We start from the raw sequence: 19353 nt of genomic DNA, 5'->3' as shown, positions 1-19353 counted from the left end.
TATTTCAAGGGATATTTAAGACAATCCTTAAATATAAGAATTGACTGTAAGCGAGTCTTAGTGCGTTCTGAGTTGGTTTATAGTCAATTATTATATTTGATTTTGTTTTAAATGCATGTTCAAAATGTTTAGCCAAACAACGATCCGTACGAATGCTACACAAATTATTTTACTAGCTAAGAAATATTTAAGACGATCCTTAAATATAAGAATTGACTGTAAACAAGCCTCAGTGCGCACTAGTGCAAGCTGCCGAATTCGCTATATCAGAAATTAAATGAACGGACAAAAGTACTCTCGACCGATCGGCAGGCCGATCGAACGGATATTCAGCAACAAGGACGAGAGAATTGCGGAGTGGAGCAACTTTTCTCTCTGCGTTCTTCTTTCCCTCGGGGGAAAAAGGACTCCGAATAAAGGAGCAAATTCAATATGAAAATATCACCTTGCACTTTTTGCACACTGTTTATCGAGCACCCTGTATATCTCCCGAATAAACAAATCTCGGGGGGAAACGCGTTTAGTGCCTAAATTTAGTCGAGCCACGAACACCCGCGCACCGAGAGATCGCGCGTCGAGACGGGACGCCGTCTTCGCGTGCGCTTTCGCGGACGTTCGCAATGCAACTGCGGCAGCGGAATACGCGGCGCTGCAACGTGCACCGCGCCAACGTGTACGCGCGCGCGCGCGCGCGCGCGTGTGTGTGTGCGTGCCTGCGCGCCCATTCTGTAACCGCGCACGTGTATGCGTGTGCCACGTACGTTTTTGCGCGCGTTTCCGCGCGCGAGCCGCGTCGGTGTGCGCGAAAGCGGAGCGGGAAAGGCGGATCGCGGACGAGACGCGCGCCGCAGATGCGTCCCCAATTTCACCGCGGAAAAACTTGACGCTGCCCCTTTACGATCCCGAGCTCCGCGCGCCGCGTCGATTCGAAATGCAGATCGCCCGAGACGCCCGTCGTCGCGCGGTAGCTGCGCCTCGAGGGGAGGGAAAATATTGAAAACGGAGCAACCCGGGGGGGAGGGAGGTCTCGGAGGGGAAAAAAATCCGCGGAAATCGCGACCCCCCGTGGGTGGCGGGCGGCGGGGCGATTCCGATCCGCGCGGAAATATTTCGCGAATAACGTCGGCGAAATTTTAATTACGTTTCCTCGCCACCGGGGCGGGAAAGTTTGCGTTTAATTAACATTTTTGCCCGTACGGATGTAATTAAATACGACTCGGGACGGGGCTCGAGTAACTCGATAATGTTTTCGATACGCGTATGATCGAAATATTCTTCCGCGGAGTCGGTAAAAATTTAATTGCGATCGCCAATGTTTCCCGTGCGCGGGCTCGATTTCTCGCAAGGTCGATACGCCGCCGTCGCGTCGGAACGAAAGCTCATTTCGCATGCTCGCCGCGCGCCGGCCGCTCTGAAATATTTTCAAAAGAAGAGGACAGTCAAATTGTACTTGACAAATTTTGCGAATCTACTGCTGATCCTGCCAACGCTTTGAGGCGCGGTATACAATTTTACGATTGTTCTTTTTCGTTCCTTGAGACGCGGGACAAATAGAGGTCGACGCAAAAGGAATATAAACAAAAAAAACGTAACAAAGCCGAAGTTCGAACATTTTAATTAATTTTCGCAGGCGTTCGTTCGCACCATAAAAGGTCCTACACGATGATATAATTCGCGCGTTGAACAAGGCCGAAATAGCAAGTAGCAATTTTTTTATCGCGCCGTGGAAATGCTCGAAAATTTGTTCGCGGGTGAAAATAATCACCCGGGATAACGCGATATATTATCGTCAGCGCGCTGTTATTGTTACCGGAACGGCACGAAAGGCGAGACGAAGTGCAGATGCAACCCCGTGATTTCAGCCCGGGGTAGCCGACAATTTTTCCATCCATTTTCGTCCGACCCGAAATCGTGAAATACTGCGGGCTGATGGATTTCGAAGAAAACAGAGGAAATATACGGTCCGAGAGATATCCGTCGACACGACGACGCGACGACAGAAATGTCGGCGAAACGCGGATATAATGTCGCGCGATTCCAGCTGAAAGCCAATTACGGAGCGGGTGTAAAATAATTCAGACGCGGTAATTCGACCTTCCGCCCCGTAAAAGTCATTTTGTCGGAACTTCCTTCTTGAACTTCCAGCTGAATCCTCAGTGCTTTAATTGATCCAACTTTTGGCGCTCTTGCTCACGTTATTCAGCTTTTAATTGACACAAATCCGGGAGATATGTATCGCGGCGGCAAAATTATGCGGTCCGTTAGCAAAGGCAACGATTAATCGGAGTATTTCGATAAATTCAAAATGCCCGACGTATCGCGGTAGGGATTGATCCTCTGTGCAATATCGTTCATTTCTTAGCTGTACAATATTAATGTTTTCTTTTCATGGCTAGCCGTGGCGGCTCTCCGCGTTGATAAAAGCGCTTGTATTTGCACTACAATAGCACCATACGATAACAGGAGGGTGTACAACAGTTTTAATGAAAGAAAGCTTTCGTCGTTTCTCTTTCAAGACAAATGCTCGAGTAACAAGTTGATATATGCTTACAAGAGAAACGTATTTACATAATTAACAATTAATTTGTATACAAGTTAATTATACAAAGATATAAATGCAAATAAAAGTTGACTTGAAACAAGCGCAGCGTTCGACTCAAGCTTAATCCTTAGCCACTAATGCCGGAGTGATTCTGCACTTTTTACACCTTTTGCTCGCAGAACTGTCAATTCATGAAAATATTTGTGTAACCCGGTAAAAAATTTATCATGCAGGAACACATAAATATATATAATATTATATAAAATCGCACATCAAATGTGTCCATACATATTTTTACATTGTATATTTCTGCATACTTCTACGCAATTCTACACAGTTCTATATAATTTTATACATTTATACATGCTTTTATGTGAAAAACGTTTACAAGAGAAAAAAATTGCTCATTTATGATTATATGCAACTTTGTACAATTGTACACAATTATATGTAATTATAAACAAGCAATTTTTCACCTTAAAAATTTGTTTATATAAAAGCATGTGCAAATCTATAAAATTATACAGAACTGTGTAGAATTGTATAAAATTATATAGAAATATGTAATGTAAAACTATGTATGGACATATTTAATGTGTAATTTTATATAATGCTACATATTTATGCATACTCGTGCACGACAAATTTTCGACCGGGTAATTGTGGAACAACATGGCATTTCGAAGATTTTTATGAGATTTTTGAAATTTCACCACACATTTTACTAGTAATTACACTTAGTACATATTTTACTAGTAAAACGTTTGGTAAAACTTCAAAAAACTCTCATAAAGTTCTTCAAAACGCCACGTTGTCCCACGATTACACAATTTTCAGAGTAAATTTTAAGAGAAAGTTCTCTCCGTGTAGTCGTACAGTAAATTGATTAATTTCGTGTGTTCGCGTGTACATACGTTTGTTCCTACCGAGACATTGTCCTCGCATTTAAGTCTCGATACATAACGCAGTATCGTGCGTTATTTAAGGCCGCGGTTTCTACATTGATCGTATCGTAGTGTCGCAAGGGTCGTAGACTCGTTCTAATGCAACGTTGATTGGTCGAATCTATGATTTGCGCTTGCGATGCTACGGTACGGTCAATTGTAGAACCGGCCTGAGGCAAAGTAGAATGTTATCTCGAAATTACAAGTCAACCCTTCCGCCGAGTCCGCGGTGCACCGGGCACGTGAGAATACACGACTTTCGAGCCGAGCGCGAGAAACGAATTCGAGATTGGCCGCGGCCGCGCCGCTTGGCGCCCGGCGTGCGACTGCCGCTGACGAATAATCGGCGGGACGAGCCGCTGCACGCTTCTTGTTTGCGAGCGTATTCGCGAGCCGGGGACACGGACGGCGACGGGCGTGTGCGCGCGCGTACCGTTGTATTCGCGGCACGGCGCGGTGAGCTAATCCGCGAATGTGTTCGCATTGTAGAAAAGCAATGCATCACTCCGGATAATAAGCAAATCGAAGCGGGACGGAAGGCGAGGGCTGGGCATTGTATCGTACGTACACGCGTTTAATGCGGTGTCGCGTCGCGAAAAATCGCGCGATGAATGACACGTTATTATGGAGGGTATTTCGTATAAATTCTATCTGTACATAAAAATAACGTATACACTTTCTCTCTGGATGCAAATCTCGCGCGTGTTTCATTTTATTTTTATTCTTTTACACCGAACCACTCGAATCCGCTCGGATCGGCTTCGGAACTGACTTGCAGAAATGCATTGTTACGCGCAGTTTACCTCGTCAAAAAAATAATTATTTTGTAACGTCAACATGTTTGGTACGGGCAGCACGAAGGAGGGAATTATTTCATTTAATTAACTTTTTAATTAAAACATTATTTAATCGCATCTATGCGTGAGCGAGACGGAATGGTAAGCGCGATCTTTATCATTATTAAACTGGTAAACATGCTTGTGTTTTAATATCTGCCTCGGAAAACGTGATATCTGACGTTCCTTACAATCGAGGCTCATTTAAAGTATTATTTTGATACTCGGCCAAGGACAAGGGGGTAACCAGCTAAAATGTTGTCCCACCGATTACACGATTTCATCTGATTACAGATAATCTCGTCTGATTGCAAATAATTTTCTTATAGGCACCTTTAAAAATACGTAACGTTGTTAATCCTCAAGGAGCTGTTGGATTCCCTCAAAATATATCTTTCTTATTTCGCTAAGAAGTATTTGCTCGTGGAGATAATTTCAGTTAAGATTGCGGTATTCGGCCACGTGTTTCCTGGCTCTTCCCACTTTTTCCACTAGTCTAACCGTGGTCTTGACGAAAAGTAATTTTGTATTTGTGTGCACTGTTTATTGTTCCAAAATTGCGCGCAAAGGTGTGTCAACGTTTCAACTCGCTGTTCTTCTAACTGCAACTACGTCAGTCTTATTGTGAAAAGAATACGCGCCTATAGGTGTGAACTATGGTATATATTTGAATATTTGCTAAAAGAAGTAAATGTTTTTGGAAAATGAAAACAGGCTGGGAAAATGTTCAAATTTAATGTTCGTTGTCTAGCAAGTGAAGAAACTTGAAAATTGAGACAACACGATTACACGGGGATTTCGTAAGGACTTCATAATGATTTCGGAGACATTGCCCCACGATTACATCAAGTGGTTACCCCCTTGCACCCACAGACAAAATTTCTGCCAATCATATTTGTTATAGAGAAAGGAATACTTTAATCTTAAATGAAAAATTCTAAAATCTAGCATAAAGTATCCTTTGTCGAATATTGCGGTGCCAACTCCGTGCGTCGTAAGAGGGAGGGAAACTTTATTCTAAACGTAAGAATATATAAACTTACATTTATACAAGTCACTCTCGTCTCAGTATAATAAATCAATCTTTTTTAATTCGACAGAGGAGAATAAGAACCATTGATTTTATTTCGATATTTTATACTAAATGAGGTTGTGAGAAATACAAATGCGTCAAGAATATTTTTGTCTCGGTAACAGACATCCTTTCTGAGGGTGTGAGGATGACAGAATGTTACGTCATCGAGTAAAATATATTCAACGGGCGGCGTCATGAAAATAGTGTGCCACCGACGTCGAATGGGGGTATCCGTTGATGGCGGTTGATATTAATTATTTTCCATCAGGGAAGAATTATTGAAAGCCCATAACGCAGCGTGCATCATTAACTCGCCGCTGAAATAACGGCGGACGTGCGAAATAAATATTTATGCCTTTAAACATACACATTTATCTCCCCCCCCCCCCCTGCAGACTCGCTAATGAAAGTGGATAGAACTGTAACGTGATATTTCATACAAACGTTACGCGGGAAGAAAATAAGTCCTGATCTGAGCGTCGCACTCATACCGCGGCGGGCACTTCAGCTCACTTTAATTCTCCCCACGTCTCTTTCGAGAGACGGCAAGTCCGCGGAAGAGAAAAATGAAGCCGCGCGACAGAAGCGGAGCAAAAAGGAAAGGCGGATGTATAATTCCTTGTAATTTTTCTAACAGTTTTACCTGAAAACACGCATCGTACATACGCAAATTCATTAATTTTTTCGCGACGCTAAAGGACGGAGACAGAGAGAGAAAGAGAGAGGGGGGAAAGGAAGAAGGGGGAGAGAGGCGGTTAAAGACTCTCGCAAACGATGCGAAACGCCGGAAATTACCCGAGTAACACCTGCAACGAACTCAAGCGGGACTCTAATGAAAGTTTATAAAAAGAAAATGACAGAGAAGTATTCCTGCGGCGTATTTTAGTTAATTAAGAATGGCTCGGACTCTTGTCCTCTTCTTCCTTTCCCCCTTGCCACTTCGTTCGCTTCTTCGTCTTCCTCTTCCTCTCCTTCTTATTCCTCGCGCAGTCCCATTTATATTCTTTCCGCGTTCTCTTCATTCAACGGCCAGTAATTTCGGCGCATGCTCATCATGTGTGGACGCGCGTGATAATAATAACGGCGCGCTAACGTGAGCGATGGTGCCGGACGCAATTGATTTACGAGGAGATAATTCAACGGGAGACTCGCGAAATAAGAGGGCGGCCGGTTGAATCGAATAAGTTAAGCAAGCGTTGCGGAAGAATGAGGGATAATAACTTCTGAATAATGGCCATTCCGCCCTCCTATGATTTCACTCTCGTTTCAACACCATCCCGGCGGACAGAATTCAAAAGCTTACGTCTGTACATGGAGTGCTGAAAATACAAGGCTGACGATTCCGAGTAACGCGAACTTAAAGACTGTTATTGTAATAAAAAGGAGCGGGCGCGATCGATGCGAAGAGACCGACCGCGGAGACTCCTTCCAATGCACGTGATCTGTCCAGAGTGCGAAAGGTGAGGTGTCTAAGGTGCCTGAGCAACTCTCTTGAATTAAATTCTTTTCGAGACTGGTCTTGCACTTTCAGCGTATTGCATACAAATAGTGCACTTTTTTTAGTACACACGGAAAAAATGATGTATCAACCAGATCAGTGTAACTGAAATGAAATCATTGAAACGACATCAGAGTAGAGTCCCTCTATTTAGCAGGTTTTCAATCACAAATATTTTTTTGCAACGGTTACACAATCTAAGAGTGAACTTTTCACTATAACAGATTTCGCCCCAAGGGCAATAAAATCCTGGTGGAATCAACAGATAATGCCTATTAATTTAACAGAAATTTCCGCTATTCCATATTAGATGCCTATCTCGTAATAGGGGACGTTCCTCTATTAATGAATGAAAAATCATCAGATAGTTGTCTTAATAATCTGGATATTTAGTTCAATGCTTAAAATTAAAATCCATAGCGAAGACAATTGAGTGAGTAATTTATGTTTGTGGCAGCCCGTGACGTTAATGTTTAATTCAAGCAACTTCATTTTCTTTAATTCAACAGCATTTTCTTTCCGTATAAGAATAATATAACAGCGTAAAGTGCCATACGTTAGCTTCTAGATTACGATTTTGAATATTTAAGGGAGGGATTAAATGTCGAAACAATTCGACGTACAATTCCACCGAAGCTCTTGCTGTTTTCTATTCATGTTCTCCTCCGCTGCCTCTTGTCCCAACTCTTCCTGCAGAGGAACAGTAAAATAAAGTCGAGTTCTCTCTCAGCGCTTAACGACATTTAAAGCTAAGTGCCACGCAATTTGGCCATAATAAAGGCTTTAAGCGCCGCGAGATCTTTGTCTGCATCGCAAAAAGTAATAAATGACGAGAGTACTAAGTTTCACGTTACGACTCGTACATTTTCATAGAGCATGTTCGGCGTAATCACGCTGTTAAACTCGATACTATACTTAGCTATTAAATTCAAGCAACGTTTCTTTGTTTCAGATTTATATAACATATACATATAACGCCAGAGTTCTATGTGTGCGTGTATATAAGCCAATATATCTGGCGCGTTTCATCTGCTACATTATATTCTTAATTAAGGAATCGCATTGCAGTAAATACATCGCATTCTTTTTACGCAGAAATTTTGCAGCGGCAATAAAAGCATCACAGTTGTTTCGAAGTCGGATAAAAGCCGCGTTGCTTCCAATTGGCGCGAGCAACGTCAAACGTTTTAATAATAATCCGACCAATGCACGAGCGGACGTTACTGACGAATTGGATTATCGGCTAATATACGGCTCAAACTCATCAACAAATTGATGGGAACAAAAGGACCATCGACACACAACGCCTCCCTCCTGTCGACGTAAAATATTACTACAGTAACGCCATTGAGCGGCTGGGAACGGTCAAAACTTCATTCTCGTTTTTTCCTATTAGCTTAAGAGTGGTAGTAAAATAGCCACGTTTCACGGCGCTAGAATCACCTTTCTTGAATTACAGTACCGCCGTATATCTGGTGTGCCGTTTCGCGTCAAATAACGTTACAATCTGTCTTGTCGAAATACTGAAAAATATCGAAACTACTTTAACAAACTGAATAACAAGATACGGTCGCGTCCAGGTCGCGATACATTTATCCCGAATTAAATATCCGTTTCAATGAAAATTTATTCCATATCGCTTTCAGAGGGACAACTCTATACCTACAATTTTGCGACGTTGCTGGCGGACAATCGAAATCGGCGTAGCGCGACAATTTTCATACGGTCTCTTATTTTATATAAAAAAAACAAAAAATATATATATACACAGGGTGTCGTGTAATACCCGCCTCTCATTGGCGAATAGAGCGGACTAGACTGATTGTGAGTCAAAAAGTCCTTAACCATTTTGCAATTTTCGCAACAGTTAACGAGTTATTAATTATTAAAAATCGCCGTTTTAGCCTGGCGTACCGCCCAATTCAAGTGAGACGCGGCCGCCCCGCGATCGGCATTGCTAGGCACGCGGGGAATTGTTTATGACACACGGCAAGGGCTAGCAACGCCGATTGCGGGACGGCCGCATCTTGCGGCGCGTTCGAATTGGACGGTAGGCCGGGCTAAGACAGCGATTTATAATCATTAATAACTCGTTAACTATGGCGCAAATTGTCAAATGGTAGAGGACTTTTCGACTCAGCATAGTCCGTTCTATCCGTCAAGAAGAGGTGAGACGGATATTACATAACACCCTGTATATTTAATAGAATTTAGTAATTCGTTACTTGCACGAGTATACCAGCGGGCACAGACTGCGTTTTCTGGCCCTTATCCGCGCGAGAAAACATGCGTCTGTCGCGAAAATCTGTTCGATCCGCTAATGCGGTTACTTTTCTCGTCTCGTTGACATACTGAGTGTGGTGTGAAAATATATAAGTCCGCCGGGCCGAAAGGGGGACCGAAAGACTAAAGATTTCCCGCTCAACTAAATGATCGCTGTTTTTCTCAATCTCCAACAAATCGCCGTCATATTTCGCGCGATCATCATCGTTAGATTTATCCGGGCATCCATTTCGCCCTCGAAAGCCGCTCCTTAAGAAATCGAGGGGATCCGGTAACAGCGAGGCACCGTGGCTACATATCGGCGGTAAGAGTTTTGTGTGCGTGCAAATGTATGTGAGCGGCACGAGAGTGGCTTTAAATCGCCTTTCGGCTCCTTCGATCATTTTTCCTCCCTGTTTCTGAGCGCGATGCACTTTACATTACTCTCCCTTCAATTCGATGTAGTATGCGCAAAGCGAAGCCATTCACATACTGGGTGTTCAAATATTTAAAATCGTTTGACATCTGACTGTTAAAGGGGAAGAATCGATTATCGTGTCAATATTAATAGATTCCGAGAGATTGCAGCCGACATCGAATGCTACTATGTTAAGCAAAAGGAGAAAAGGAATATTTTACCTTTTAACCAAAACCTTTTACCTTTAAGAATGACAGATAGATTTCCCGAGTGGCACCTGACACTTTATTCAAGAATATCATTTTAATAATTCCCCATTTTTAATTCAATTTTACTTAAATTTAAATAGCGTAATTTGACTTATTCGGATTTGTTTCGAGTGAAAAATTTTTACAAATTAGAACATTGATTTTCTTTTAATATATTTTATATGATACCTGTATAGTTTGTTTAAAGCGTAATTTCGTCGAAATTGATTGGAAACGCGATTTTTGTCCATAAATGTTTCGTCTCTAAATTTTGCAGATGCATGTAAGAGTGGACAGGTTCTTTGAACCGCGACACGCGCCGATTTATCGAACTATATTATCTTTAGCAACGAAGCGTCGATGAGAGGAGCGTCGTGCCGTTGATTCGCCTTCACGTTTACGGATTCCTCCGACCGTTGCCGATTCAATTTCTGCGAGGTCTGATATGCTCGCGTAACGCGGTCGTGCGCGTACGTGTGTACAGTACATGTATCGAATTGTGGCACGGTGGCGACAGTAAGCTGTCAAACGAGATTGCTTCCGGAACGTCGAACCGCCAGGATTTGTCTCCGAAAGATGAATATGATTTTTTTTCCCCGAGACAGTGAAGTGCCGAGGGTTCGCCAAGGTTTCATGCGAGTGTAACACGTGTCCGCATACCTCGAAATATCTTTAAGAGGGTGGACGATCTTTGGGAAACTTTGAGGATTGTTGAACTTCTCAACATTTTACATTACATTTTGCGAAAGAACAATTCTAAAGTGATTCGGCAATAAAACCGATCGTACAGTACCGGCCAAAATTGTGTCACCTTCCGATTTCTTAAGTATGGCTAATTTTTAAGTGCACAAATGAAAAATTCGAAAATCGTGGCGTATTTTGTCGAATTTAATTATCCGTCGTGTACAAGTCGTGTACAACACGCACCTGTTATTAGGAATCTACTTAAAATTTTTTAGCACATTCGATGTACCGTAACGAAAGTTATGCTCAGAAAACCTAAAGGTGATATACTCTTGGCCGGTACTGTAAGTTCAAAAACAGTAACGTATAACGTTTCGAAAAAATTCGTCAGCCTCTTTTCCAATTTTCTCTTGATCAGAAACCGTTCCGGGGTTCCATTAAAATTTTAATAAAATTGACCGAAGAGTATTTCGTAGTTTCCTCTCTTATTTGCATGAAATATAAATTTTCCAAGATACAAAACCCCTAGGCAAAGAGCGTTAACGTTACAATTTCAGCGTAGCACGAAATTGTTGCATCGAGCAAAAGGGCGAGGTGGGGGGGGGGGGGGGGTAGGAAAAAGAGAATACTAATGTCTTTTCTCCGTTTCCTCAATTTTTTATCCCGGATCCTGCCACTTCTCGTCTTCGCCGAGACGTTTAAATAACGACGCACGTCGAGCGGGTAAAAGGTAAAGCCCGTCATGAGCGTCTTATAGGATACGTCAAACAGCGGCAAAATTTGACGGGACGGAAGAGGGGATGCGGCCTGCATTGAAAGAGAAAGAGAGAGAGAATGGGGAGGGGGAGAGAAGGGACGTCGTAACGATAGCAATCTCAAAAATGTCGATCATACGCCACGCACCGTGTCGGCAATGTGTACTTCGGTTGACGAGCGCTCGACTGACAGGATGCACGTTAACAGCAATGGCAGCTGATCGATAAATTTCAGTCTCATGCAAAATTATGTAAATCTTTTTGTAACAGATATATATATATATATATATATATATATATATATAAATTTGCGTCTACTAGATTGTTCGTAACATCGTTGACGTACGCCACGGGACGCGAAAGGGAAGCGAGGAATTAATGTTCCGCGCGTGAAAAGCTTCCCTCTCGCAGTTCGCGCTCATAGCCGTAAAAATATAATACGCTGTCCGTCGTAATGGCATCCCGGTGGGGGTTCTAACACGACATCGATTAGTATCCATTAAACCCTTGCACCCCGACATATCGACGCCCGTGTATGCCGCGCGTATGGCACAACGCGAGAGAGAGGTTGTCATGGTTTCGCGCTGGATGCTGGTCGATATATCAGATATTGGGACCGGTGCAATTTTCGACGAGCTCAGATTCGATATCCCGAACCACGCGAAAACGATCTCCCCGTTTATTCGTGGCGCGCAGCCACGTTTCTTTTTTTTACCCCCTCATTCCGTAATTTATGCGGAATGAGCGCGGAACGTCGCGAAGTTATGACGGTTTCAACTTTTCGCCCCGGCCGCTGTTAACCGTAGGGTTTTTACGTCATCGAACTTTCGGGAAAATTTATAACGAACGTTCCATTCTCATTTCGCAGTTTCCAAATTGACGTTCTCTCCGTTGTATGAAATCACAGATACAGCATATGTACAAGATATATTTCTGAAGGGCTTCTGAAAGGATAAATAAATGATTTCCTAGAAACCGCGGCAGCTGCGGCGTTTTCTCGCAGCGCAGCTGCGCCGTAGAAACGCACCTGTTCTAGCGCCGCAATATTATAATCCCTCAAAAGTTCGATCGAAAATAATTCGTAGCCGGTTCATCCTCTCGACGAGAAAGAACTTGCAGAAATAATCCGTTATCGGATGGCGTGTTTCGTTTTTCGTGGAAAGAAATAAAATTCTAGTTTCGCGAAAATGTTTTTGCGCACTGATAACGATGCCAATATCTAAACGTAATGATTATCTAATATACGTATTAGATGTATATATGTATAATATATATTATACATTACATTTCGATAGAAATATTATACGTAATATTATATTGAAGAATTAAAGTCCACCCCTTTAAAATATTTAAATATAAATATAAATAAAATGTTCCACAGAAACGCAAACTTGGTCAAGCATTGCAACATGCACGGTCGGCGAAATCACGTTTACGTACAATTTCAGTCCATCGTAATGTCAATAGATAGTTCGGTGTTCCGTGTTGACGTTGCTCAAAGCTACCCGAGAAGTTTTCTCAATATCGGTAATTTATGCTAGCTCCCACTAGCGGGAGCTACCGCTCCGTGCGTTCCCATTCTAAACCTAAAGCTAACAATACACTTGGCGAAGCGGATTAATTATCGTAAGATTAACACACACGTACACGAAGTAAACGCTGTAAAGATATTCCATCTCCCCCCCGATTCGTCGCCGATCGGCGACGCCACGGAGCGGGTTTTCAATGGCCGAATAACGGCGTCGTCCGGTCCGGTCGCACGTAAAGAAAGGGTTTCTTTGATTTATGATAACGCCGACACGTTGACTGATCCATAAATCACACGGTGACACGTGACACTGATAGAATGCGAAGAGGAGGTTGGGCGTAACTTCCTCGCGAGAGCCCGTCGTCGTGTCCGGGGCTGCACCTTATGCTTTCAATATGCAGCGTGGCTGGGCACGCACACTGATGAGGCGAAACTATGTGAAACTCAAATGTGCCTTATCACGTCGCGTAATCGAAAGAAGGGCCGTTTTCAAGAAATGCAACTTTCGCCCCGAGCATGCACAATCAGAAAACGATAAACGGTATGTATGTACTATTGGTTTTAAGCAGACAGTGCAACAAACGTCATTAACACAATTTCTATTGTAATCCGCATAACACGGAAGCTCTACATCTACAATGGACGATCCAGATTTACTAATTGTTAAACTGTTAAACAATCTTCTTCTTCTTCCTCGTGTATTAGGCTTGAAGCCTGTTTCGTCCAGTTCGTTCTGGTACTTTGTGCATTTGGTTTTACTTAATTCTATGGCTATACACCTGAAGAGGTATGTGTGGCAGGATACTCTCGGTGGTTGCCACTTCCCTTCGGGAGATTCCGAAAGAAACCAGCGGTGTCCGTGGATTTCACCTCGAATCTTTTCGTTCATTTCTTTACTAAGCGGCGCACACTTCTCTGCGCCACACTCGCCACTTGACAATCTTGTTGTCAAAAAATATTGTTGCAACATAATAAATGCGCACGAGTTGTGAATTCGAAGCATGCTTAGTTAATAATCTAAAGTGCACGAGGATTGCCATGTTAATGCGATTTCTCTAAAGATCAGCAGTTTATAATGGCAATTATTTCAATCCATAAATTTAATATATCAAAATTTCAACTTGATATGGAAGAACTTCGTTATGGTTAATTCTGAGTAATGAAATACCACGAGAAAGCCAAACAGAAGTTCAGTCTGACTTTAAAAAGATTTGCACTGACATTACATCTTCTTTTAGTAATTACTTTAATCCATAAACTGCATCAACATTTACATTTGATATGAAGAACTTAGTTGTGGTTAATTCTCAGTAATAAAATATCAGTTTTTAAATACACTCCCCCCCCCCCCCTCTCTCTCTCTCTCTCTCTCTCACTGTCTCTCACTCCCTGCCTCTTCCCTGCAAAAGCATGTTGAACCTCCTAATAACACGCGATTGCAGGTTGTTCTCTGTCATATAAAAGTCAACAGTATTGCACGATTATATATCATCGACGACGCATATTTCGGAGAGATTAACGCCGGGACGTCCCGGCGCGGCGGTGACAGGAAATTCTCACCAAGGGCCGGTATTTTTTTTCTTTTTCGAGGGAAATTTCAACGGCGGGCCTCGTTACCGGGCGAGCGGCCGGCAGCAAAGTGAGCGTAATCGCGCGAGACGTGTTATCACTACTCGCGTAAATACGGGCGGTCCCGGCCCGGCGCCGATCCATCACGCGGTGATTGATGGAAAAGCGAAACCGTTAAACGCGCCAAATTACTTGGTTAATCGAGCAAAATGCACGGCGCGCGCCCGCCTCGGCGAATGACAAATGAGAGGCCCGTCGAGTATCGACGTTTCCGTTGGGATCGCGCGCGATTCCGCCGCGCTGTTCCGCGGCGCTAGCCAGGACGCGCGCCGAAACCGGCGGGCCGCCGTTACAAGTTAATCCGACGCCGTCAGCGATACGCGTTAATCAGTCCCCCTCCCCCTCCCCTCCCTCCTGGCGCGCGAACTCCATTCGCGGTTGGAGAACACGCCAGGAATAACTAACGACACGTCCGCGCGCGCAAGATGGACCGGCGCGCGCGTCCAACCGGTGGATTAACCGGCCAAAAACGAACGGCGGACTTATTAATTTCCCGAAACAATCCGCGCGGTCGCGCCCGCGCCCGCGTCCGCTTCGTCGCGCCCGGCGATGAAGCGTTCACTTCGCCCGGGCGCATCAATCTCGCTCGGATCCGCGCGGCGATAAGCGCGCGAGATTCAGAAGCGTTATCTCTCCGAAAGCGCGCGTGCCAACGGGGCAAGTTTATTAAATATATCTCGGCGGAATCCGGGGCGGAGAAAAATACTCGGGAATTCCTTATCCTTGATTACTTTCGGGCGTCTTTCACTTCCACGTGGATAAAGACGGGGAAAAAATACGGAGAAATGTTGAAAAGAGTTTAACTTTAAATCTCGTCCCCCCTCGCACCGTAAATCGACGTTTAATTTGTTGTACTTTACGTTCCGGATAAAAAGCGCGACGGTCGGATTTTGAGAAAGATCCAACGGTGGCTGCAACAAAATCTGCCAAAGATTATCATCATGTAAGAAGAAAACCGCATAGGGTGTTACAAATACGGATAAGTTTATACATTCGTATAAGATTACTTATCTTTTCTTTGATAGATGATTTCTTGTATCTATTCTTTGTGAGTGCAAAGTGACGTAACATGAAATGAACATAGTGAACGCAATGTATGTATAATAAAAAGCGAGGAACATTACTTTCAATATAAATACGATTATTACTATTACATATAGTCATTCGAAATTTTACTTATGGTTGTTATTGCAATATTTATAGTACACTTTACCAAATGAAAAGCTCGGTTTGGTGCATTATGACAACCATATCATAAGTTGCGTGGACCAATATTGTGTCTATGGGAACTATAATACATAGTTAGGTCAACCATAACTTATACGTAGTTGGAAGAATTATAAAAATGTGGTTGGCTCCAAAAATGAGACTATAAATTCTAGTGAAATTGTGGTGACTGCAACCATTTCTTTCTGTCAGTGTACATATTTTTCGCACTCTCTTTTCCGCGCGTGCCACAGAGGATAATTTGTAATTAAATTCAGGAGAGCGTCAAGTCACTCGCCGTTCCAATTCCGACGGGTCTCAAGCAGCTCGCGGTTGAATTGTGTAAAACAAAGAGGCCGGTGCGAGGGGTGGAGGCAAGAGCTCTCGATGTAATAAAGTCGATACCGTTGCGCACACAGTATGCATGCAAAATATTTACACGCTCAACACGCTCGTGTGCGATATTAACGACAGAAAAAAAAACACGGGTTCGCCGCGCAGGGGTGGCCTTTATAAATATTTACGCAAAAAACGGGAATTTGTCCAATCCACGTCGCCGCGCCGACGTTTCTGTCATGCGAAGGAGCCCGGGATCCCCGGTGCAGCGCGCGCGCGTGTGTGCACTCGGGCACATTCCGCGAGCACTGCCATCTCCGTGATCGGAATTAATTCCACTCCGGCATCCCCGATGGGACGATCGTGGTCCTTGGACCTTTCCAGCATTTTTATATTCCCCGTGAACTCGGTCGCGACGGCGCGGAGGGAGGAGGGAATGCGGCGCGTAACGCGAGTCGTATTGCGAGTCAAATGGCGAAAACGGCGAAATACCCGAGTGGAGAAAATATCGGGAGAGCCGGGGGGAGGGGGGGGGGAGAGGGCTGCGAGTGCGCGACGTCGCTGTGACGGCGTTCAATGGAAAGTCTACCCCATTGAAGACTAATGGCACAGCGAATGTCTGGTCGGTAGCAACGGTTTAATATCGAGGAGCCCGGTGCAGAGAAATCGCACATGCTCCCAAGTCGGATGGAAAAAAAAAGAAGTAAGGAGAGAAAGGATGTGAAAGATAAGACCAAAGACGACACAGGAATGTCAAATTTGTCATCCGTTGTGTTGCGTTAGGTAAAATTATATTGGCTGCTGCGGCTCTTCAATTCCGCTCTCGTTTGTCAATACATTATTATTGATACCATCGCGAGAAACGAAGCGGGGAAATAATGGATGTCGCAGGTGTCTAAAATACAAGAGGGGAAGAAAATGTTGGGGGCCTATCGAGTTCCCTTTGCGGTAAAATTAAAAGTCAGTTACGTGACTGATCACGGATACCGCCGTGAGGGAAATTGCGAAATGAGATTAAAATAAATTACGAAAAAGAAGATGCCTGAGCGCATAAGCCTTTTATAATGTGTCGACGTTCCTATGTTTCGTATACTTTTGTATAGTTTCTATATTAAAACGTATCTTTCGTTTCGTTAATTTTACATATACAATGTACGTTTATAGAAAAATAATTTAATATCGTCTGTTGCAACGATGTAACTTTCAATGGAAGCGATGATTACAAGCATTTTTCACTGTTATCTTAAAAATTATTTTTCTACACAAAGAAAGAGAGAGAGAGAGAGAGAGAGAGGGGGGGGGGAGATAATCGAATAGTTTATTTTAACACTAGAAGTTTAAATAGAAAAGTCGAGGTCTAAAATAATTTTCAACAGATACAAATAACGACTAGGAAGGTATTACACTTCGTTATTCCATCGACCTTGCGGTCTCGTTATCTACTAAAGTGGAAGACTCGCTTTATTTTCAGAGATTTCTCGAATTAGTTATACGACCTATTTATGCCGCAGCTAAGCTCGACTCCGGCATATTCAAACTGCACGAGCAGCCTCGGTTAAACGGTTAAATTGACGAAACGAACAACAACTACTTGAGATAATTGAGAGAGCCATGCTTTTCTTTTAATAATTTCGTTATGATTGCCCTCGATATCCACCAGCCTGCCACGAAAATACAAATCAAAAGTATAAATCACCGGAGTTCCTTCCCCGATAATTAAAATCACTGCGTTTTCGTTCGTGAGAAAAAAAAGGACAATATTCTATCTGATATACACACACGGATATACATTGCACGTGCACCATCGATGAACTGTACGTGAACGCGTATTTGCGTAGGGAAACGAGGCAAGGATTCGAGAGATTATATTGATCCATTTCGTTCACGTTGTCTCTTAACTAGCGATGACTAGTTTCACCGAACCGCGACGCGCCGCATAAGAAATTTTTACGCAGCTTGTATGTATTTCTGGAGCCCTCGCGAGACCGAATCCGTCAGATTTTAATATTGCAATCTTTGTACTTTTAATGTAATCAACGAAACCGCTGAGGGCATTGTGGTGTACAGATTTGCGGCATTACTGGGCACTACTAGGCATTTTTTGGGCATTAGTTTGGGCATTAGGCCTTGCTGAGGCATTATAAAAATAAAATAAGATAAAATAAGATTATATATAAGATAAAGTAACGCCCACTGGGCATTAGTGGGCATTGGTGTACAACATTTTGGTCAGCGGTTTCCCCCTCGGTAATCAATAATTGTTTTTTGCAACTGTAGCCAATTAAAACAAATCTTTGCAATAACTGGAGAAAAAATACTTAGAAATTTTTATTGTAATTATTGATTTTATCTCCTCACCGTAGAGCATTTCTTTCACGCTTTTCTCTATTCAAATAAAAATTCTCTATCCTGCACTAAGCGTCGTGGCCGATAATAACATTCATAAAAGTTTAAATACATGATACGTGCGTTAAAAATTTTAAATAAATGATACATGCGGTCTAATGTGAATTTTAAAAGAAGCATATTTCCTACGTATACTATGTAACCTAGGCGCGAACTCATTTTTCATCACGCTTCGAAAACTTCTTAATTTTTTAACCCTTAATAGCCAGGGTACTTTCTTCGTTTTTTTTTCGATACGTATAAAACCGCAAAAACACACATTAAGAGTTTCGCTTCATTAACACGTATCCGTCCCTTAGACCGCCGTCGAGCTATTAATCCAAAGACGAGGCTGTTGGTAAAACGCGCATTTCGCGATTCGCCAACGATGAGAAAGAGAGCGGCGGGAGGTAGGGTGGAGAGAGAAAGGGGGAGAGAAATTATGAATATTTGCGCAGGTGGGTGAAACGTGGGATGCGGGCAAGAATGCGTCCCGATATTAATTAATGGAATGCGTCTTGCGCGCGATATTTGCTCGTATACAATGGCCAGGTCAATCGAGGCTTGTGCGCCCGCGTCGCGTGTCCTGCAGCGGGACACCGTGTGTGCGCTTTATTCCGCACACTCGTGCGCGACTCACCCTATTTACTTTGGCATATGTACGCCCCGCCGACCGGATCTTTAATATAGAATATTACAGCAGTGGACGTACATTCATGCTTACCCGGCGTGGAAACTGCAGGTGAAACCGAATACAGAGGGACGAGTTACGGCTAATCGCCGCCGGTCCCGGTCTCGCGTGTGTTTGGCGAGCGTTAAAATTCCCCGCGTCGTCCCTCATCAATCACAAATCGTAGTCTTTCGTCTCTTTTACAATTTGTTAATCATTGTGCTCGAGATACTTTGACACTCCTGATAGTACAATAAATCTTAAAACCGAAAATATATTGAAGATTTCAATTTATAATTCGCGAGTATCAGTTCTTTTCATTTAAAAAAATGTTTAA

General features: G+C 43.2%; 1 protein-coding gene across 3 annotated transcripts in view; it reads right to left on the bottom strand.

Moving 5' to 3' along the window:
- Window positions 1-19353, bottom strand: part of LOC105562480 — a 201195-nt gene that overhangs the window by 51540 nt on the left and 130302 nt on the right. The window contains exon 1 of one of the 3 annotated variants that reach the window (XM_012013354.1): window positions 446-610. The exons of the other annotated variants lie outside the window; for them this stretch is intronic. The gene's annotated coding sequence lies outside the window, so the exon portion shown is untranslated. Of the gene's footprint in view, window positions 1-445; window positions 611-19353 lie in introns of those variants that run through there. 3 annotated transcript variants of the gene reach the window in all.

This window comes from Vollenhovia emeryi, unplaced genomic scaffold (assembly GCF_000949405.1).
Source record: "Vollenhovia emeryi isolate VEMERY1.0 unplaced genomic scaffold, V.emery_V1.0 DF939187.1, whole genome shotgun sequence".
Taxonomy (NCBI): Eukaryota; Metazoa; Arthropoda; class Insecta; order Hymenoptera; family Formicidae; genus Vollenhovia; species Vollenhovia emeryi.
Note: the sequence above shows the minus strand (reverse complement) of the source record. Positions and strands in the feature narration are given on the sequence as shown.